This window comes from Pipistrellus kuhlii, unplaced genomic scaffold (assembly GCF_014108245.1).
Source record: "Pipistrellus kuhlii isolate mPipKuh1 unplaced genomic scaffold, mPipKuh1.p scaffold_m20_p_36, whole genome shotgun sequence".
In the NCBI taxonomy this organism is placed as follows: domain Eukaryota; kingdom Metazoa; phylum Chordata; class Mammalia; order Chiroptera; family Vespertilionidae; genus Pipistrellus; species Pipistrellus kuhlii.
The window spans coordinates 2,397,047-2,421,567 of record NW_023425536.1 but is presented as its reverse complement, the minus strand read 5'-3'; the positions used below and the strand labels follow the sequence as shown (position 1 = coordinate 2,421,567).

Here is a 24,521-nt window from a genome sequence, read left to right as displayed (position 1 = left end):
TGAGACTGCACAACTGAAACTCTGCTGTGTTGCAGGCCGTCGTTTTGCCACGGAAGCCCACGGTTCGTCTTACTGTATGCCTGTAAAGCAGGACATCAAGTAGCTACTTTTTCTATTGTATATGTGCAATTTAGTGGATATTATTAATTTTCTCGCTAACTTACTGTCTGGACTACCGATATTTACTCGGGACCCTTTTTATGATTGTTTATTCTTTCATTATTTAATATTGTCTCCATAGTTTAAATATGTTTGCTTTAGTTCATTTTCTTATTTTGCTATATGAGTTTTGCTTATATGGGGAATCTAAAAGACAAGATAAGAAAGAGATGCAGAGATACAGAGAACAAACCAGGGGTTGCCAGAGGGGAGGGGCTTTGGGGTTTGGGTGAAAAGGCGGAGGGATTAAGCAGCACTGAGGGGCACTCACAGAGCCACAGGAGGCCACACAGCACAGCACATGGAATGCAGACAGCTCCCTGCAGAGACTGTGCCTGGTGCCAGGTGGGCACCCCACCCACCGAGGGGATCCCCTCACAGGTTACAGGAATGCCCAAGCACTACTCTGCACCCCCGAAAGCAACACCACATTGAATGCCGACTGTAATTGAAAAACAAATTTCTTAATTTAAAAAATAACAGTCATGTATTGAGGACTTCACCACAAATGTGAGAGTAAAAGGGATGACAGCCTACAGGCTAGAAGCAGAGAAACGGAAATGAGCTACTGAAAGGTTCTCATACTCTGCATAGAGTCCTATGATAGCACATGAAGGTGGGCTAGGGGTGAGGGCATGAAGCAAAGGAAAAGAAAACTCCATGACACAGACTAAGGCCTGGTGATTACCAGAGGGAAAGGGGTGGGGAAGGAGGAAGAGGATAGAGGGGGATACATAGTGATGGAAGGAGACTCACAGGGTGGTGGACACACGGTACACTGTACAGATGGTGTGTTATAGAATTGTATACCTGTAAACTACCTAATTGTATTATTCAATGTCATCCCAATAAATTCAATTAAAAAATGAATCCCTAATGCAGCTAACCAAGTAAATAACAATACAAGCAGTTATGGCTAACAAATCAACAAGGAAATATAATCATAAATAATACTCGACTACTCCAAAGAAGCCCAGAAAAAGAGGGAAACGGCTCAACTGGAGTGAATAGAAAATAAACAGCAATATGATAGAATCAAATGTAACCCTACTAAAATCATATTAAATGTTTCCTTTTGTTCTTATAGTTTTGCATATGGGGACTTTTGCCATATGGAAGTTTTTGGTTTTTCTGTACACTAAAAAATGGAGAGGGGGGGGGGGGGGGGGAGAGAAAGAGAGAAGGGGTCAGGGAGAGAGGTAAGTGGAGGGGTAAGAATCTGAACTAAAGCAGTAGCATTGGAAATGCAAAGAAATACTGCATGCAAGAAATAGTTCTCAGATGTGGGAGGATAATCACGTTGCAAGCTATATAAATGTATATCTCAAACCAACATAGCATTGCATATCCATTGTAAATAAAAAACAAAAATACTTATTTTTCAAAAGGAGATATTTCTCAGGTAGCAATGACAAAGTTTAGAAATCCCTTGCTGTGAGGGCCTGTGCTATGACTATCTCCAGTACCCCATGGCAACGTGGATGTTTACAAACAGATGATCTCTAAGCACCTGTGGGTGAAATAAGCCCAGTTGTAGCACCAGGCATGACCCAAAGGCTAACGCTTTATGTTGATGGGCATTCAGATCTCTTGCACCTCCTAAGCTGTCCAAAGCCTTGCTGCCTTCCATGAAAATAGTCTCTCAATTTAAAATAGTTACATTATAAAAAAAACATTATATTTAGAATATCGCTAAATATAGGTGGTAACTTAAGACATCCTGGTTTAGTTAGTTGAGACTAAGCCAGATGGATTTTTGACTTACCTGGAATAATCGTTTTATTAGTCAACAGTTCCTGTCTCCTGAACTTTATAAATGGGGCAGATTCATATTTTTAAGGAAACCACTTCTTCCAGTAAACTTCAGATTTTACCATATAATAATAATTTAAAGAAAAATCAATTTAATCAACTGAAGTCAAATGGCAAAATAGAAACATGTAGATTTTTCTCTGAATCATAAGTTTTGAAAAATTTTAAATTTGTTTAACTTTGAAAACATTGCATGAGCTGAACGAAACCAGTTTGGCTCAGTGGATAGAACGTCAGTCTGCAGACTGAAAGGTCCCAGATTCAATTCTGTTCAAGGGCATGTACCTTGGTTGCAAGCACAGTAGAGGGTGTGCAGGAGGCATCTGATTGATGTTTCTCTCTTACTGATGTTTCTAACTCTCTATCCCTCTCTCTTCCTCTCTGTAAAAAATCAACAAAATAATATATTTTAAAAAAATTACATGAGAACTATTGGAACCATGTTTGTCATGGGATGGGGTGTATTTAAAGGGGAATAATTGCTGCATGGGGATGGTTTGCTGACAGCTTTGCGCTCAAGTGTCTTATTTCCACTGTTTAATCCTGGCAATCAAGGACAAATGTGGTGTTAATTTGAAACAAAAGCAAGACATGCAGAAAATATATGCACGCACAAGCAAAACCTAGAGAATTAATTGCATATCGATAGTTAAGGCTTAAATGAAATGTTAGCTTAAATTAACTTTGTCCAACAACTCAAATATTTTTCTTCTATATAAACATAGATATGTAGTTAGATACCTAGTAAGACAGATCATTTGTTTTAATTAGCATCTGAAAACCTATTTTTAGTTATTAATTTAACTTTCAAGAAAAGAATTCTCCATTGGACAATATAAATCTGAATAAATTGATTCATGTGTTCCAAACACTTTAGTGTTAAAATAATAATAGTAATAATAATAACTAAATATACATCAGTGCAAACTACTTTCTTATTTAAATCTCAAAGGATATACTTTAGAGCAAACAAAAATTCCTACCAAATCACACTGGGATAAATTAAGTTATTAAGAATAACAGCTTGTACCTTAAAATCTAGCAATATTTTTAAGTCTTTATCTAAGGATATGAAAGACTGCAAAATCACACATCTTAGATATGTAATTTCTATCTTTCTTCTGATTGTCTGGCCTATATTTATATTCTTATTAAGTGGTCTATTATATTCATTTGTTAGAATTTTTAAATATGTTATAGCTGTTTGATTTTTGTCAAAGATACGTAGTAAATTTTTTTCTAGTCTGTCAACTGTATCATATCTTTATTTGTTAGTCTTGCTTCATATATAAATTGAAAATGTTTGTGTTCACATATGTCAATTTTCCTTTACATTCTGTGAGGTGAATAATACACTTAGAAAGCCTATAATCTTCTAATATGATTAATAATATTTTCCATATTTTATCCTCATCTGTGTTTGCTTTTAATTGCATAATACTATTACCAAGTAATAAGCAATATATAAAGCCACAAAAGTAAATGCAAACATTTTCTAAATACTGTTACCCAGAACTTTGTTTTTTAAATGTAAAACAATAATGGAAATAATTTATGTCTGTACCACACATGGCTATTGAGCCCTTGAAATGTGACTAGTCTAATCAAATAACTGGGTTTTATTTGAAATTTTTAGTTAATTTAGTTTTAAATGCAATACAAAACTACCATTTTTCTATTCATTATAGTGGTAAAAGGATAGATACATTTTCAGGATTAATTATATACCAATGAAATTATATAATAAATTAATATTTTAAAGATAAAAATATTTTATTTCATGGGACTTGTAAATGAAGGTAAGTAGTAAAGAAACATAGCATAGCTAAAATTCAGAACACTATTTTTTTCAAACCAAATATTTCCACTGCTAAAAACAAAACAAAAAAATGTTCCCTTAGTTTAACAAATGACTATATAATACATGAAGGTGATTGGAGTCACAATGTTTATTTGAAAGTTAATAATTTTTATATTTTTATCAATTTTTTAATTTTATTTTTTTAAAGAGAGAATAAGAGAGAGGGAGGGAGCTAGAAACATTGATGACAGAGAAACATTGATCAGAGTTGCCTTCTTCATGCCCCCTACTGGGGAACTAGCCTGCAACTCAAACATGTGTTTTGACTGGGAATCCAACCTGTGACCACTTGGTGCATGGGACCATGCTCAACCAACTGAGCAACACCCACCAGTGGGGCTGAAAGTTATTTTTAAATACATATTTCAATATTATTTAGTATCCCTTTGCTGTCTGAAATGAAGCAAGCTATGATTCAGGTTGTCCATAGTTCCTCTCACCTGTTTATCATACTGCACAATATTTATATTTTACTTGCTCCTCTGGCTATCTAGTTTTTTTTTTTATTGTTTTTATTACTTGATATTTAACCAACACATATTTTTTCACTTACACATGTAATTATAGGCTTAATTTTATCATTAAGTATAGTAAACCAGAATATTCCGTGAGTATATTCAAATTTGAAAATACTTTCTCATTAAAACAACCCTCTTGGTGTGTGTTATATAGTCATGCACCACTTAAAGATGGACATATGTTCTGAGAAATGCATCTTTAGGCAACTCTGTATTTGCACAATCATCATAGAGTGTACTTACACAAGTCTAGATTGTATAACCCACTGCTGTAAATTTACCTGCAGCACTGACTGTTTACATCAGCAGCAGCACAAACACATGAGTAATAAATGCCCTGCCTATGGGGCAATATGATGTCTGTGATAGGCAAACGCTCAGCTCCATTAAAATCATCATCGTATATGTGGTCCCTTGTTTAGCGAAATGATATTATGAGGTGCATGACTTTAATATTTGCAGGTCATAATTTCATCTTCCAGAACTTATCCACATAGTTTGTGTTGAGGCTTTGAAAGATGCTTAAATCTGAGCCCTGTCATTCCTCTGCCTTTCATACCTGTCTCTACTAGTAAGTGATCTCCACTTTCCATCCCTTGGTTATCAGGATTCTCTCCAACTAATCTTCAGTTGATTATTCACAATGTTTTTTCTGTCTTTTACTTGTATTTCCAGTTTGATCCTGGGAGAGTGTCTGTGTAGCTCTCACTTACTCTGCCTTCATTTTTGAGTACTCAATAACTTTATTATACAATTGAATTAATTTTGCTTTATATGCTATTTTAATTGGCTAGAACTCAATTTTATAATAGGAGAGTACTAAATATATATTATACAATAAATCCTAATATCAAGTGTTAATTAAACACATGTATGCTAAGCAATTAACAATATGTAACTGTCTTCCATTAAGAACATACCTTCTTCATGCCTTCCAAATTCAAATGCCACATTTCTCCTGATGTTCATGTAGAAAAGTTTTCAAATAGTTCCTGCCTAGAAATTTTTATTTTCTGAAATGATTGCTAACAGGAAAATATTTTCCATTTTTGTGAAATAGGCTTTTTCTTGTTCCCCTTTTCCATCTCATGGTTTCATTGCCTAACCCACACCAATAATTGTACTGGAATTATTTTTCATACAATAGTTCTGGGCCATCACAAACATATTATTTTTTAAAAGTTAATGTGGAATAGTGGCTAACCTATTGATATATTGAAGCAGCTTTTTAAAAGTTATATTTGATTACTCTCTTACTAATTGTTATTGCATTTTAGCTATTTGGCTATGATAAAATGAAACTAGTACAATCTCACTGCATAAACACTTCCATATCATTAAATATGCCTGTTAAAATATGTGGAATCAACTTAATGCAGTATACATATTGACTTGGTCTAACAAGTATTAGGAAAATAAGTTTAGAGTTTTCATTTTAATATTTCAACTCTGAAATGTGTTTTTAACAGTAAATGCAATGTAATATTGGCACATTTTTTGACCTGTGTTCATTTTGTTGGAATGTTTTCAACATTCTGATATTCTTCACTTATCCTCTGCAATTTTAGAGCAATAAATTGCTTCAGTAAGTTTTATGAGATAGATTCAATGTCTACATTACTTGAAAGACTTAATGCTTCACAGAAACTCAGAGAGATATTTTATTCTTCTCTATTTAATATGTACTTCATTGGAATTGAAGCCAAAGAGAAATTGGTTTCTTATTATATCAGTGATAACAGTAACTGTGATAGTAGAACTGAGATTCATAAATGCATTCAGCTATTCAAGAATTGTTTTTTGTGAGACTACCATTTTTGCAGGCACTTGGGATATTATGATATAGTAGTGAACAGATGGATAATCATGCATACATATTCTGCTATAATGGAGATCATATTTTAGAAGGTGTATTTGTGCGCTGTTTGTGTGTGTACATTATATACATGTACTGTGTTAGGGAATAAGTACTGTATGGAGAAAAATAAAGCAGGAGAGTGAAGAGTAAACAGAAAGGAGTTTATTTTTAAAATAGGTTGTTTAGGAAGAGTTCATTAAAATGCTAGGATTGCATAAAATTGAACAACATGAAAAATGAGCAATGAAAATACATAGTAGAAATTCCAGCCAAAGGTAATAGCCAATTCCAAAACAATGATGTTGCCAGATGTTGAAGGAAAGCCACAAAGGTCACTCCATCTGTCTTTTAGAAAGTAAGGGGATGAATAGCAGGCAAACTTGTAAAGGTAATGGGGGACAAGAAAAGGGAAATGGCATAATATAATTCATGATTCAAAAGGATAATTTTTTTTCAGCTATGATTAAAAAAAAGGACCAATAAAGACAAGAACAGAATGAGATGAGTTAAAAGATTATTGTAATAATTCAGGCAAAAATGATAATGATTAGATCATCTCTGTGATGATAGAGTTACTAAAAGGTGTTTTATTCTACACACATTCCCAGTGAATTCTGTTAACTCTAACATTTTTTAAAGTTAGAGTTAACAGAATTCACTGGGAGATTAGATATGTGATTTAGAAGAAATATCAATAGAATGATGGAAGGTACTCAGAATATACAGACTTAGATCTATAAGACTTTAAGATGAGGTTTCAATCCATATAAATGATTAGACATTCATTTTGCATATGTTAAATTTAAGAAAATTAAGAGGCATTTAAATGGAAATTTTAGGTAGGCAATGGATAAAAACCTAGAGCTCATACATAGAAGTTTGAAATGACAATACATGATTTGTTATTCATCAGCATACCAGATGTATTACTACCCAGGAGACTGAATTGGATCACCAGGTGGCTGAATGTCAATAGAAAAGAAATCCAAGGACTTTATCTCGGTGCACTCCAAATTTAGCAGGTGGTTTGGATAGAATATGGGGAAAGAAGAGCCAGAAAGAGATCAAGAAAATTAAACTATTATGGTGTTTGGAAACCCAAGGGTATAAAGTGAGAAAGTGTTTTAAAGAAGTGTGAAGATTTATGTCAAATAGTGCTTACAAATCAATAAATTGAAGGCAAAAAAAAAACAAAAAAAAAAAAACATTGGATTTTTTAAAGTGGTGATTATTGTTCTACTTGATTATGGCTATTCAATTCTCATTTCCAAATGGAAAATCCCCCAAAGTAAGTAACATTTTAAACCCAGATCCAAAGGGTGAAAAAACAAATTGCATTCATGAATGGGAGGCTATCAAAATTAAGATTGTAAAAAAGTGGGGAGCATAGGAAGAATTATATGGTTACTTTTATAAATTTCACAGAACCTCAAATTCTATAGACATTAAAAAGTTAATAAAATGGTATTATGGAATTGAGGCTCAATATCAGTTATTAGAAATGAAAATACTGTATTTTTCGGACTGTAATACGCTCCGGACCATAAGACACATCAGTTTTTAGAGAAGGGAAATGAAGAAAAAAAGGTTCTGAAACAAATAGTGTCCTAAAATATTTTATGTGCATTAAAACCCAACATCACAGTCATAAACACATGTAATCAACCCTGTAAAGTAAACAGCGGCATTTAGAACCATTTTAGAGCCGGGCAAGCACACAGAGACCACACAGAGCCGGGCAAGTAAAAAAACTTTTTTTTTAAAAGTATATGTGTAGGCTATATTTGGACCATAAGACGCAGGGACTTTCCCCCCCCACTTCTGGGGGGGAAAAAGTGCGTCTTATGGTCCGAAAAATACGGTAGTAAGATTCCACTACTTATTTATTAGAATGATTGGAATTAAAAAGTTCCTAGTAAGTATTGGCAAGGACATGGACCAACGGGAATTCTCATACATTGCCAGTAGAAATGCAAAGTGGTACAGTTACTTAGACAAATGGGTGTCTATTTGTCTTCTCATTTCTACACTGAGTTCAATACCCTGCAGAGGAGTTGAAGATAAGCAGAGGAAAGTGAGCCTTGGTATTTCCAGGTTCATATAATTCAACAAATATTCACTGTGTTCTTGTTTTAAGGAAAAGTGCTGGGACTTACAAAGAGGATTGAGGACCATTTCTTGTTCTCAGGGAACTTATAATCTAGTGTAGAGAAAATTCACAAATATAATTACTATAAGATGTGAATTTGTAGTTACTATAATTGTAGCACAATAATGGTTCCAGAAGAGTACTAAGAAGGGAGGAGCAGAGTAATTTTGAATTTACCAGGTGAAAATCATAAAATAAAAAGGTTGGTTTTTTTGTTTGTTTGTTTGTTTTTAATATATTTTATTGAATTTTTACAGAGAGGAAGGGTGAGAGATAGAGAGTTAGAAATGTCAATGAGAGAGAAACATCGACCAGCTGCCTCTTGCACATTCCCTACAGGGGATGTGTCCAAAACCAACGTACATGCCCTTGACCAGAATCAAACCTGGGACCTTTCAGTTCGCAGACGGATGCTCTACCTCTGAGCCAAACTGGTTTCGGCCATAAAATAAAAAGGTTTATGAAGGTCAGGAAAGAAGGAAAAGGATGCTGAAAGGGTTTATACTTCCCTTTGTTGCCCTAACTTATGTTTTGCTTCCTATATTAGTTTAAACATCACTTCCTGCTATTTTTTTGCCTCAGTAAATTTTATTAGAAATTAGAGAGCCCACAATCAGATAGAAAAACATTCTAAAGGTAGAATTAGGAGTTAAACTCAATCTTTTATGACCATTATCACACATTCCTTCAAAGGCCTTAGCAATGCAAATCATATAAACTCTGTACTATTCGTTTTACCTAGAAAAACAACACACACACACACACACACACACACACACACACACACACACAAAGATCCAGGGGGAAGGTTTTTTCTTCCCGAGTTACAAACATGTTGACTTTAAATTTTCCAATTACTTTAAAAAATTAATGAAACATGGCCCTAACTGGTTTGGCTCAGTGGATAGAGTGTCGACCTGCCCACTGAAGCCTCCCAAGTTTGATTCCGGTCAAGGGCATGCATCTTGGTTGCAGGCACATCCCCAGTAGGAGGTGTGAAGGAGGCAGCTGATCGATGTTTCTAACTCTCTATCCCTCTCCCTTCCTCTCTGTAAAAAAATGAAATAAATAAAATATATTTTAAAAACTTAATGAACCACGTAAATAGTTACATATTTGCATAATTTATTAATATAAAGGCCAACATAGTCAATTCTGACAAAACTGTGCTCATTGCAAACAATGATTAAATGGGCAGCTCAACCCTCAACAGCTCAGCTGAGCTGCAGGCATCCATTTTTAAAGCCAGTGAATTCATAGCGTGATTGCTTATTCCAGTTAAACAAGTCCTTGATATAAAATTATGCTCAGTGTAATAACTTAAGCATTATTTAGATATGTCGGGGGCTTGGCAAGCTGATTTATATCTTTGAAGACGAAGTGTTTGCCAGAGACAATCTTTTACAACCACATCTCATTAGAGGGTAGGAAATTGAGAACCTGAGAGATTCAATTACTTTTTCAGAGATATAGAGATAATTAGTAACACAGCCTGGCTTGCATCTACCAGAATCCTTCTCTTTTCACTGTAACTCAGGTTCAGATGTAGTTCAGATTTACATACAAACCAACCATTGTTCTTTCTGTTTCATCATGAGCCAAGTGTGTTCTAGGGTGACTCCAGCAGTTGCACTCTGACCAGAATTTGTCTTTTCCTAGTGCTCCCACAATCTCCAGGCCATTTCTGTCCTGCTCCACAGCTAAGCTGGAAAATAAGGGTTCCCTAATACTTCTTTATCCCTCCTCTGAGGAGAAAGTGGTCTCTGATGTCACTAAAGCAATTTAAAGTGAACTATTTTGCACTTGATTGTTTAAAAGAAACAATTGCAGTTTGTAGTTTCTCAATAGTCCTATCTAATAAAGAGGGGATATGCTAATTGACCCTCACACCCTCACAAAGATGCCAATGTCCATAGCCAATAAGGAGGGGATATGTTAATTGACTGTCACACCCTCAAAGAAGGCGGTGCCCACAGCCACAAGATGGCAGTGCCCAGTCCCCTCAGCCCTGCCAGGGAGGCAGGTGCACTGCATGGACGGTGACTGTCCAGCCATCCAGGGTAGGCCTCAGGCACAGGCAAGCCTTGGATTGTGGCTACCCAGCCACACAGGGCCCCCTGAGGCTCAGGTAACCAGGGCTGCCCAATGCTTGTACGCCTGGCAGTGGCAGCAGGAGAGGGGAGATGGGGCGTCACCTTCCCCTGAATGCTGGGTTGTCTCCTGCTCCTGAGGGCTCTGGGACTATGAGAGGGGGCAGGCCAGATTGAGGGACCCCCCACTAGTGTATGAATTTTCATGTACTGGGCCTCTAGTATGTGTATAATTGTATGTATGACTCAATTATGTGGAAAATGTTAATATGTAATGACCTTGATTTTCTGAGGTGAGAGAAACTTTTGGACTTTTAAGGAGTAACCAAGACTTGGCATATCCTGGGAATGGCTACCTGTCTTCAGTATTCAATCGCAAGCACTAGCCCTCATCATGATCGCTATGAGAACAGATGAAATTACCGTATTTTTCGGACCATAAGATGCACTTTTTTCCGCCCAGAAGTGGGGGGGAAAAGTCCCTGCGTCTTATGGTCCAAATATAGCCTACACATATACTTTTTAAAAAAAGTTTTTTCACTTGCCCGGCTCTGTGTGGTCTCTGTGTGCTTGCACAGCTCTAAAATGGTTCTAAATGCTGCTGTTTACTTTACAGGGTTGATTACATGTGTTTATGACTGTGATGTTGGGTTTTAATGCACATAAAATATTTTAGGACACTATTTGTTTCAGAACCTTTTTTTCTTCATTTCCCTTCTCTAAAAACTGGTGCGTCTTATGGTCCGGTGCGTCTTATGGTCCGAAAAATATGGTATATATTTTAAATTCAGCTCTTTAGTGTGTTAGAAAACAGAGATTTCTTTCCTTTGGGGAATAATGCCTAGTTGTAAGTATGCAAAAGTTCATGGCCCGGCAGAGAAATGGAATATAAATTATTTGCATTCAGGATTAAATGATAGATCTGATGGCATAGTATCATCCTTGTTTACTCTCAACCTTGTCATCTCTCTGAAGAAGATATTAATTTATTTCTACTCTTTTAACTCCTCTGATCTGTGCTTCATCTTCTCTTTGGGTCTGCTTTTTAATTCTCTCTAACTCTGCTGCATTCTCTCTGTGAATTTTACACCCACAACTGATTGGATAGTCAGTATACATTTGGGAAGGTTTCCTTTGCTTGACACAGGGATGGCGAGTCCCTTTTGGTCTGTGGCAGTCTTTGGATAATAAACTGCTTTTTAGTCCCATGTGGCAAGGATAACAAGGCCATATGACTTAATCATGTCTACCTAAACATAATTATGGTGATAATAGCTAAACTTTATTAAGTTCTTACTATGCACTAGCCACATTTTCAAGCAAATTGCCTATATTTTCCCATGCAACCTTAATGCCAATTCTATGAATTTGGAACTATTACTATGCTCTCTGGGTTTAAGCAATTTGCACAAGATGACACAAATACTAATAACATTTATTAGTATTTTTAGTAACACTAATTATAAATAAAAAAATAAAACTTATTCTATTTTTTATTTGTAGACAAGAACATTGAATGCAGTATTACTGAGTTCTCTCCTGGGCTAACCAGTACACAAAACCAATTAAGTCACTGAAAACTATTAAGTTAATTTATATGTGCATTATTGTTAGTACTACAGTACTCTATTGCTTATATTTACTTTCCTAAATTATGTAATATCCATGTCCACACAGCTGCAAATATTCAGATCTTCTAACAGAGAAAAACAATAACAATATTTAGAGACAGAATGGCTGTCCATTGCTTCATTTTCTTGGTATCTCTACTCTTTTGTTTAGGCAGCAGCACCACTTCTTAGATAGAATAATCATCTACTAATCCTGTGTGCTTCTTGTTACACTGGAGCCAGGTAGCCACAGTAATGGACTTGTGATCCAGTCCTGGACAACTGTATGAATCACAGACACAGATACCTGCCTAAGGTTGAGCCAGAAGCCCAACTTGAACACTTAGAACTTTTCCTTTGATGTAATACAGTGTATATGGAGACAAGGAGGAATAACTTTTTCTTTCTTTTGGAGCAAGTAGGTTGAAATGTTGCAATCTAGAGCTCTCTCTAAGCACAAACCCACAGTGCAGTTTTAGTCGGAAAGAAGAATGAAGAGAGAGAGAGAGAAGAAAGAGAGAGGAAAGAGAGAGAGAGAGGAAATTATAGTGGTAACCTTGGGCTTTTTCTTTTGTCTAGCATGCTTGATGTTGGTTTCTTTCAAATGCAGGGAGAATTGCAAGAATACAGAACTGAGGGCATGGCAACACAAGAGCAAATGCAGAGAGTAAATTCAAATGCCACAATTGTTTACTTCCAATGTTGGTAATGGCACTGTCAAGAATTAGTCAAATATGTCATTAGTAGTTGGCAAAGATTCCCATCAGGGCCAGGAAAGAGATAATGAAAAGAAACGCACAACAGAATTAGACGTGATATTTAGTAAATTTTCCAGGATAAACATAGATTATTTTGGAAATAGTAAGTATGAAAATTAGGTGACTCTATTTACATAACTCATTTCTTTTTAAAATTACTTTTAGAGAAACAGAAACTCAATTTACTTCTTCACATTGCAGTGCAGTTTGATAAATTTAAGTTATCTGTATTTTTAGTTTATTCTTTTTTATAAACTTCTGTTTATTTATTGACTTTTAATTGAAGTGTGCCACCAAGACATAGGTAGAAACTCCAACCACACTATTACACAGGCTAAGGTTATTACTTTTTGGTGTTTTAGTAAACCTCCATAGAGAGGGAAAATTTCTGGGTAGTGAGAGAATGAGATAATGCATTGGAAATCAAGAAAATGAGTCTTATTCTGGTCTACCAACTCACCCTGTAAGGTATTTTATGTTTTGCAATTTCGTTGTTTTTAATAATGCAATACATAATGCAAACTTACAGAGTGAAGAATCATTTGTTCATTCATTCATTCTTTCATCTAGACATTGTTTGATTCAGTGAACAACAAATTCCTAAACAGAACTCTAAAAACACACACACACTATTTTAAAGAAAGCATAAATAATGTACACTAATCAGTTAACTAATGCACGGAATACCAGGAAAACCCACATGCACCTTTCTTAGTACCCCACTCAGGGATTTGAGAAGCATGAATACAAATAACGTAAAGTGTAATATCCCTTTCTGGCCTCAGTGAAGCAATTCAAGTATTCTTTATCCCCACAAGCTATCATTTTACCACAAGGAACAATTTTATCTAATTAGTGTTCATTTACAATCTCAAAGTCAATAACTACCCATGGAACTGTGATTAAAGGAATCCCTAGATTCATTTCCTGAGAACATGATCGATGAATACAACGATGGGAATTTGAGAATTCCTCTTTCTTGTAAATGAAACTTTTATCATATGTACTCATCTATCAAAGCTTGTATCCTTAAACCCTAGGCAGATTAAAAGTTTATTGTCTAACATTGATTGGGTCTGCTTTGAAAATTTAATCTCAATCATCTCCTAATTTGATTTTAGAAATACTTAGTTTTGTAACTTTTTTTTTTTTTAAGAAATCAGGCTTTGGTATGCTAAGTTCCCAGTAGTACTTTTCAGAGATATCAATGACTGCTATAGAATAGAATAGAATGCATTAGGCCTTGTCCTTTAAATGAAAATAAACAGTACCTTTTTTGTTTTTTATTGTTAACTCTTAGTATGAAGGAAGAGGATTTTGTTCCAAAATCTTACTTACAAATTCTGTCTGAATCTGAAACTAGTCAATTCCAACTGGTTATCTTGACCCCAAACTTGCTGTAGCCCATGGTGTTTTATTTCATAAATATTCTGCTCACTAATTTTAGAAGATCTGGAGATAAATCATTGATTACCAAAGTCAGTAGCTTTATGGTTCAAATGAAACATTGAAAACAATTATGCAGATATCATTTACACAGGCTTTCCATCAAAGGAACCATTCTCTAATGGTGTTTGCTTTGAAATGTGTTTCACATTTCCTCCCTTGCCCAAGGGTTTACCATAAATCCATTTTTACTCATGAAAATGTAGGCTACCACACTGCTTTCTTGGCATTAATACCAATCAATACTGCCAATTCTTGATTGCCTATGTTAATGAAGTGTCATATTAATGCAGATAATTTCAAAACAGTGGCAAAATATTACATATATTGCTTTGGAAGTCTGTTCCCCAAGTGTTTCTCTATGGAAAATTATAAAATAGTCTATGTAATTTATAAAATAGTGTATATAAGTTATAAAAACTTTCTATTTTTGAAACATGTGGCACAAAAGAAAGAGGAAGTGATTTGGAGAGCTGACCTTCTGGACCTTTTTGAAATGTCCGTTGTCATTGCTGAGATCTAGGAATAAAGCCAAAGTCTAAGCATGAATGGTCCTCCCATGTAACCCATATTTTATTACATAGCAAAATGACACACACAATTCCATGCTTAAAAAGTACTGTTTTTATTTTAGTGAAAGTTGACATTCTCAACAGGTCTACAATTAGAAAGGAAAACATAAATGATGTTTGAGTGCCGCTAATTGTGTGTTTATCATGCTTATAAAATAGAATGCTCTTTTCACCCAATGGTTGCCTGCACATAAATAATTGGAATATACCCTTGAGATAAAACTGGGCTCCTAGTGTGCTGTCACAACCATATTTTTGAGACTATCTGACCTGAGATTTGATGCAATTGTCCAGTTAATTCAGCCCTGAGAGTAGCCACTCAGCTGGTTATCCTTTATGAGTTGGCATATCTCCATTCCATACCTGTTGGAACTATTCAAAATATATATTTAATCATGCTATTAAGCATTTGATTTTACTAGTATCCTGAGACAAGATGTAAAATATCAAAGTATTTAAAAATTATTTTTTCTTAAAATAATACTGTGTATAAAAAATCCGCAATTACTTAGCTGCCGACCCAATATTTGGTATTTCTTTGCACTTGATTAATCTACAAGTAACTCATAGTCATAAAGTTTGAAGATTTAAGTGATTAAAAATTATACTATAAGGGATCCAAGATGGCTTTGGATGGGACTGCAGGCTACTAGATAGTGTGAGAGTGAGAGAATGAAAGGAGAGTGAGAGGACCTTCAGGGAGTGTCAGGATTTGTGAGTGAGGGACAGTTACATTCCAAGGGACTGTTGGGGATTGGCGGACCAGGCCTACCCCCACACACTGGTCAGCCTCCACTCCAGCTAAAATCTCTCCCACAGAGGTCGCACCCTCTTGAAGGGGAAACGGCGGATGATCGGAGACTGACTGTGATCCGAATCCCAGCCTTATCTTTAACTGAGGAGATCTCAGATATCCCCTGGAACCTTACAACCACAATGCCCAGGGACCAGTTACCTCAGCTGCGAATCCACCTACAGGGGAACTCCAACCTCCCTGACCATGGACGCCTGGGGGTCTGCTCAGGGGGAGACAAATGGCATGAATTTCCTGGACAGGGCCCTGCCCCTTCTCACAGAGCAAAAAGAATAGCTGAATCAAAGAGCACCCATCAGGAACTGGCAAATTAAACACAGCAGGCATTGCCTAGAGAAAGGTGAGATTTGGGATCCAGGCTGGAGGGAGAAATCCACTCAGTGGGAACTAGAGCCTCAGAGAAACACTGCCCCCCATAAAGTTTGCAGCCTTTGGGGTCAGGATAGCCCTTGAATGTGGAAGGGGTTCACAGGGCTGCTGGCAGAAGCATGCCCAGGCCTTACCTTTTATTCAGTTTTGGATACACCTAGAGCCCTTCGTTAGGCAGGCAATTCTGATAACAGACGGACTATCTTAAAGGTCAGTAAATATTAGTAAAGATTTACTCAGAGTACTTGGTTAGGAAATTGCTTGAGCTACCATTGTCTTGACTAAACAATTGGTGCATAGCTCTGGCCCTTGCCAGGGCTCAAGGTTCACCAGCTTTCTGGGCTCCTTGTTTACACTTCTCTGATAGTGAAGACAATGGGTGGCTTCCCACATCAAGACTTAACTTGTAGTTACAGTGTCACCCCAATAAATTCAATAGAAAGGAAAAGAAAAAGTAGTTTACAATTCTTCACATAAACCACTGACCTAGCACTCTCATGAGGAACCCAAAAAGAATAAGAATGAAGTGATAGTAGGAACTCTAAGTGTTAGATGATCATCAAAGGAAAGCTAGAGATTTGGGCTAATTTAAATTTTTCAGAAAAACATTTAGTATCTGGGAAAATACAAATCCCTAAAAAATAGCTCACTGTATTAAAAACATGAAATGCCTGATATCCATGAAAGTAAAATTATGAGCAGTTGAAATTTTTCTATAACAAAAATACTAGTTCGACTGCTTCACAGCCAAATTCAATAAAATATTTGTGAATATCTTTGACACAAAATCATAATCAATAAAAATAAAGGGAATATGCTTAAACAAAAAATATAGTATTTATAATAAATATACATGTGTCACACAATGTTGAAATGATAAAGCATTTTCTCTACCATACTCAAAACAATTTCAAAGATGTCCATAATGCAACCTTTGACATTGTCACTAGAAGAGAAATAAAATTTTGGAAAGGAATAACAAAAATACTGCTATTTTCAAACAATAGAAATATCCATGCAGTAATTCCAAAACAATTCAAGACACATCATAAGTTTAATTTTTCTACATCCTATTGCATTTTCTTACAAAGAATTCATGAAAAATGTTGTCTAGAAATGTTGGTAGTGGCTATCACTGTCTCATTGTTGGTCTCATAGGGAAAACTCTCAGAATTCTAACTTGAAGCACAATGTTTGCTTTAGTATTTATTTAACATATCTTTTATCAGATAATATATTCCCATTTTTTGTATGATGGTTTCATTTTTAATGGATTGCTATTGAATTTTATAAAATAATATTTCTGAAAATTGTGTTTCTTATAAGATGTTCGTCTTCATACTGTTAATATTATGAACCAAAATTTGTTTTATTTTTTTATTTGTTTGTTTGTTTGTTTTTAGTAAAAATAAGAAGTTTAGTTTTACTGGATGGGGAAGTAAATTCTGTTTTATTTTTAAACTGCTTTTCATCACATAGTAAACTTGAATATGTGATCCTTTAGAGCAGTGGTTCTCAACCTTTCTAATGCCATGACCCATTAATACAGTTCTTCATGTCGTGGTGACCCCCAACCATAAAATTATTTTCGTTGCTACTTCCTAGCTGCAATTTTGCTACTGTTTATGAATCATAATGTAAATCTCTGTGTTTTCCGATGGTCTTAGGCGACCCTGCTAGTGGTTCTCAACCTGTGGGTTATGAGTCTAAGACTCTTTTTTATTTTTATTTCATTTTTAAATTTTTTATTGTTGAAAGTATTACATATGCCCCCTTTCTTCCCGCACTGACTCCTTCTAGCCCACTCCTGTCCACCACCACAGGCCTTCACCACACCTATTGTGTGTGTCCATGGGTTATGCATACCAGTTCTTTAGTTGATCTCTTGCCATCCACCCTCACTCCCCTGCCTTCCCTCCGAGATTCTGACATCTGTCTCAAGCTGCTATGTTTCTGTATCTATTTTGTTCATCAGTTTACTTTGTTCATTAGATTCCATATATGAGTGAGATCATGTGATACTTGTCTTCCTCTCACTGGCTTATTTCACTTAGCATAGGTATTCTGGAGAAAAAGGAATGTGCACATGTCACTGGAAACATGCAAAGAAAAGTTAATTAAAGTATTCTCCATAATTGCCAAAATGGTAGGAAATAACGCATCATCAATCAAAAGTTCAATGGAAGAACATATTTTTCCCCCCAATAAATCAGTGGAATGTATGTAGAAATGGAGAAATTTCCAAATCATTAAGCAAAACAAGAAAATCACTACATATACTATGATTTTATTTTTATAGTTTCATGCAATCATTTATAGCATTTTATAGTATTATGCAATCAATTGAACTAGGTATTTCATTATGTCTTTTAACTATTTGTACACATTTACAGATTTTTCTAAATTAATGCTGTGATATAATAAAATACTTTAAAATAATAAATGTATGAAAATATAGTTGACTAAATTATAGTGAAATTTTCTTTATATTAGAAAAAAAAAGATTGTAGAAAACTAACATTTTAAAAATAGATTTATCGCCTATAAAATAATCTACTCATGCATGTTCTTTGATATTTTATTACAGATGTTCATTGTGTGCTATTCATTTTTAACTTGCTTTTGTTGATCTTATTCACCAATTTTAAGCTCATGATGGAGAAGATCCTGTCCACTTGGTTCAAGAAAGTGTGTCATGCCTGTGGAATATTGCCTGTTTAACAGTATTTGCTCAATATATATTTGTAAACTAGTGAATGTGCTAATGCATAAAAATGGTGAAATATATATGGAGAAGATACATTATCATCAATTAGATCTCTTCATATTGAGTCTTACATCTCATAATTTAGAGATACTTAATTTCTCTCTAAACAAGGATACATAATATGAATAACTTACACTGCATCCTTTAGCCAGAAAATGAACAACAATAATAATATTGAAAATATTACAGGAATAAACAGGAAAGTATAAGCTTATTTATTTCGCTGACTTTTTGCGACTGCATTTCAGAGTTCTCTTTGAATTATAGCCCAATTTAAAGGAGGCATTAGCTTTCTGCAATGTCTGCAAAAATGTCTTTCTGCCATAAAACATTAAAACATCCCACTTTCTCCTGGGGGGAATATTATTTCTCAATTTGTTATTGCAATAACGGAGACCATAGCTGTGAGTGATAATCTCAGAAGAGGGAATAAAATTACCGATACTTTTTTGTAATGATAAATGCCTTGCCAGTAGACTGATTTTATCCCTTTCCACAGAGGCATCAACTCATTTATCTGCTTAACTTTTTTTGTTTGTTTGTTAATCCTCACCCCAGGATATTTTTTCCCATTGATTTTTAGAGAGAGTGGAAAGGAGGTAGGAAGGGGAAGGAGAGAGAGAAACATCGATGTAAGAGAGAGAGACATCCATTGGTTGCTTCCCACACGCACCCTGATCAGACCGAGGGATCGAACCTGCAACCCAGGTATGTACCCAATTATCATCAATTGTGTATTGAACCCCCAATCCTTCCACTCTAACCACTGAACCAAAACTGGCCAGGGCTCACTGCTTAACTTTGTCAGAAATATTCAGATGGTATCTGAGCATATACTATAATTCCAGTTTAGGACTTCAATGAAAAACTCAGACCTCTATCTTGTTCTGCTAATGATTACACAGTAACAATCTAATTTCAAAAAGTTATCTCAGAATGCCTCCTTCAGTTTTGCAATAGGGTTCCTTCATTCTCTCTCATTAGTTCTGAAAAGGAGAAACAATTGTCTGGCAAACTTTCCATCCTCCCTTTCCTCATTAAAGCAATTCATGAATTTGCAACGATGGCTTTGAACTTCTAAAAGTGTTAAAACTACTTGCAGCAGCCATATTAGCATCAATGTTGGTAAGAATTAAGTCAGACATATATACACTTATCAGCATTATGCTAATTATGCACTTCCTGAATATACTAAAGAGATGGTGTTCTGTGAGGGCTTATACATATATCACAAGGTGGTGTCCACAAATTGTACCCCATCCTCAGGAATGGCTCCTTAATTAAATTATGCAACGCAGAGTGAGAGGTCACCAGAGTTAGCACTGTTACCTGCCCTGTGGCATCCCAGTTGACTTTAGACCAAGAAACAGATAATGGGTCTCTCATGAACTAGGAGCGGATACATCCTCTTCCCACTACTGGTCCTCTTGCTTGAGTTGACACAACATTGAAGTTTTCAAGCATTGTTTTAGGAGACACCGAGGGGAACGTCAGTATGTTTCTAAGCAAAGTAGGTCTGATTGTTTCAAAGGAAAACTTTAAATAAGGCTGAGAGAGCTATAAAAAGCTCTTTAAGACTCCGGGCTGTTTGAGAATCCAAGAAAAGAATGAAGGGGATTCAGTGACAACTCAGCATTTTGTAGGATTTTTAATTCTTGGCCCACCTAAGTAAATGCTACTCCCAGTACTCTGCAGGAATCTAACAACAAAAATGCCAAAGGCTAATAAGAGGGCTAAAGCAAATTTCACTCTGAGAGCTTCTGTGGCACCAACATGGAGCCTCGTGTAAAAGTAGGTAATGGGATAGAGTAGAGGTCATACGTGGCTGGTTAGAGCAGAGATTTTGCACAGATGCAGAAGGGTATTATCACTAAGTTTGAGCATTAATGGTTATATGATCTCTTTGTACCCATAGGTTACTTTAGCCTAAAGAAATTTGTGTTGCACTTATTATTTATGACCATATTCATATCCAAAAATATATAAGTTCAGGCTATAAAATATTAATTATATTTACTTTTTATGGAAGTTTAAAATATACTGTTTTCTTTGTAAGTAATGCAAATTTATCATGCAACTTAAATATTGGATATTAGGAGAATTTAGGCAAATTTTACTACACTCAAACATTTTATTTTATTTTTACAAATTTTGAAAATTCTAGAATATGTCAAGCACACAAGAAACAGGACAGAATATATTATAACAACATGTATGCACTCACTGACACAATTTTGCAAATGTTTATTGAAATATTTACTTATATCTATTTTTAAATAATGAAAAAATAGAAATTCAGTTAAAACATATACAACCTTTTCTTTCCATCCTTTCTCCCCAGAGGTAATTAATATCTTAAAGTTAGTCCACTGCTTCATGGTCTGTCTTTTTATACTCTCCACATTACTTTGCTTGAACACATGATAAACAGTGTTGCCACATGTGTTCAAACTCTTCCTAGAGGATGCATACATTTACCTTCCTGATTTTTGTCTGAAGAAATTTTCTGTCTGAGGAAGTGTTCCACACCGGCTTTTTAACTTTTTTTTTTTTTTTTTTTTTTAATCTGAGGGTATTTTCGGTCTATGAAAAAGAACTCGGGTCATCCGTAGCAGGTCAGAAGTGCTGATGAGTTTATAGCCCTGGAGTTTGCTGGAAATATGAAGCTAACAATCCAACCGTGATCTCATAGTCATTATTGCTCAGAAGAAGAATAAATAGTAAAGTGATTTTAAAATACTAAAAGCATAAGGTGCAGAAGGACCTAAAACATAGCAAAATTCACAAAAGTGGTTTGTGTGGGCAGTCAGGAGCCCAGGAGGGAGAGTGAGGTATGGAGTGGAAACCTGCCCTCAGGATCAAGGTCTAAATGACACTCATTTCCATCTTTCTGCTGTCTCCCATTTGCTCTTTCTTTTTTAAATAAATCTTTATTGTTCAGATTATTGCAGATCTTCCTTTCCCCCCACCCGAAAGCTCCCCTCCACCAAGCATGTGTTGGTTCTGTTATATCCACATCTGGAGGGTGTCTGGGGAAAATGAGCAGGAGGTGGCTATATCAGTAACCCAGCCTTTGACACATCTTGTATCAGTTTCTTCCTTCTACATTTCCCACTCTTCCTCCAGTGCTTATGTTACAAATAAATGTGCTGATATCACTTAACCTAACACCTGTATAGAATTTCTGCCTTTGGGATAACTCAGACTAAGGCAAGTGGTCTATAATGCACTCTTTTCACTAATTCTCTTTTTATGTCCAGCCATTTGTTTTCATGACCCTGGCACATACACGGCCACGCTGAGTCCTTTGACATTCCAGACAGTCATGCTAATCTACATCTCCATGCTTTGGCCTGGTTTGCACAGGACATGCACATGCCCTGCCTGCTCTGCTGTTGATCCCCCTTCCCTGGAATGCCCTTGCCACATGCCTCTGAGGTCCTGCTTCTCCTTCAAGATTCCACTTGACCTTATTCTGAAAGCTGGATTTTTGGCCCCAATTTTTTTTTTATAATGCTTTCCCAATAGTGGGACTTACAACAGTGTTTTGCTAGATGTGCTATCAAGCCATTACACCCCTGTGCTTGTCCTTAGCTACGGATTCCTTGATTGCATGAGCTGTGTCTTCATGCTGCTAATTCTGTACAGTTATTGTAAATGTCGTGTCAATATCTGGGTAATAGACCATTAAAAATCTAATTAGAGTGAATACCTATCCTAAACATATTTTTATAATTTTGTGGGCTAGATTTAACTTATTCAATAGATAAGAAGTTTTAACTACGGTTTTTAAATTGCAATGTGGTAGACCGAAAATTATCCACAATTGTTTATCTTTCCCCGATAGCCACACCCTTGCTTTGGCTTCTTCAGGTAGAGAGCGGTCTCTCCCTCTCCTAGACTGTGGACTTAGCTATGAGATCTTTTTTGGACCAAGGTATGTACATGAAAATGAGCCAGGTATGAATCAAGGCTATAAAGGGACTCCGGGATGCTGTTTTATGTGTTTTTTCTCTCTGTGTGTGTGTGTGTGTGTGTGTGTGTGTGTGTGTCTGGCATCACCATAGAAACAACTTCCCTTCCTGGAGAAGGGAAACCTGGCTGCGAGCAGGTTGTCAGAATTCAACTCCAGTAGAAAATCTAATAGTCAATTTTATCATGTAAAAATGTTCATCTAAAAACTTGGCAGGATAAAATAATAAATCCATTTTTATTACCACTTTTCCTAATTTTATTATTTTTGCCAATTCACTTGATTGAATAAATTATCTGTAGGTTCAAATCAGTACCAGCCAGTTCATGTTTTCACATATGCCTCTAAAAAGACGAATGATCATCTTTCATGACTCCTTCAACAAAGGAGTTAAAATCAACAAAAATAGGGATATTAAAAAAAAGTTCAAGATATTAGAGAAGTAGCAATTATTTTCCATTGACTTGCTGTTATAGGTTTATCACATAACCAGCTGCATTCCATTCACATAATTCAGACATGCCTATGGCACTGGAAAACTAATTATACCCTTTTTTTATACTTAATAAATCCCATAAATCATAATGTTTAATTTTGTAGCACAATATTTTTACCTTGTACATGATTGAGAGAAATGTAGCTTTCCTGGTAAGAAAGGAACATAACAGAACAATTATGAGTAAATTAAAAGTCACTGGTCTATAAATTCACATTGCCATTAGATCATTTTATTGTTTTGATTACTTGAGGTTCATGTTTAAAGCCTTCCCTCTTTCTCTCTAGGTACATTTTTTTTTTTCAATTAAACTTATAATGCAACCACAATTCAAAAGTGGAACCATAGCAACACAGCACAGTTATACCCACTTCAAACCAAATAATTCTGTTCAAGTTGGTTTCTTTGTCTCCTTCCTGCATTTTAACATGAGGCAACCAAAGGCTTTTCAAACATATTTGTGGGAGAATGTAGCCAACCATGTAAAATTCCATGTGGAGGAGGCTGAATGTATGATTTGCTTCTATGTGGGTTTCATTTAGGTCTAAAAGGTAGAATCAAAATGAGTTATGAAGGGGTTTCAGAATATTTTTATTGGGAATCTGGAAATATTTGTATTCTGTTACATCTTCTTTTCAATTTTTTAATGTAAATTCTTTATTTTTTTTAAAGAATGTCATTCCATATCTCTTTACATGTCTCCTTTCCCCCTTCATTGACCTTTCCCTGGCCACGTCTACCCCAGCACATGCCTTTATCCCCCTAGTGTCTGTGTCCGTTGGTTATGCTTATATGAATGCATACAAGTCCTTTGGTTGATTTCTTACCTCCCCCAACTCCTGCCCCATTCCCTGCCTTTCCTCTGAAGTCTGAGGCTCTGCTCCATGCTTCTCTGTCTCTGTATCTACTTTTGTTCATCAGTGTATGTTGTTCATTATATTCCACAAATGAGTGAGATCATGTGATATTTATTTTTCTCCAACTGGCTTATTTTGCTTAGCATATGCTCTACAGGTCCATCCATGCTGATGCAAATGGTAAGAATTCTTTTTTTTTTTTTTTTTTTTTACAGTAGCGTAGTATTCCATTGTGTAAATGTACCATTGTTTTTTTTTAATCCTCATCTGCTGATGGGCACTTAGGCTGGTTCCAAATCTTACTATTGTAAACTAGAGGCCCGGTGCACAAAATTCGTGCACTTGCGGGGGGGAGCATACCTCAGCCCAGCCTGTGCCTTTTGCAGTCCAGAGCTCTCAGGCGATATCCAAC

The 24,521-nt window shown here is 35.7% G+C and overlaps 1 long non-coding RNA gene across 1 annotated transcript; it reads left to right on the top strand.

Annotated features, from left to right (window-relative positions):
• Nucleotides 1-16,184: 16,184 nt before the first annotated feature.
• On the top strand, nucleotides 16,185-24,265 carry LOC123651099. Its single transcript, XR_006739577.1, has 3 exons — nucleotides 16,185-16,425; nucleotides 21,775-21,783; nucleotides 24,253-24,265. It is a non-coding gene; the product is annotated as an uncharacterized LOC123651099 (long non-coding RNA).
• The last annotated feature ends 256 nt before the right edge of the window (nucleotides 24,266-24,521 follow it).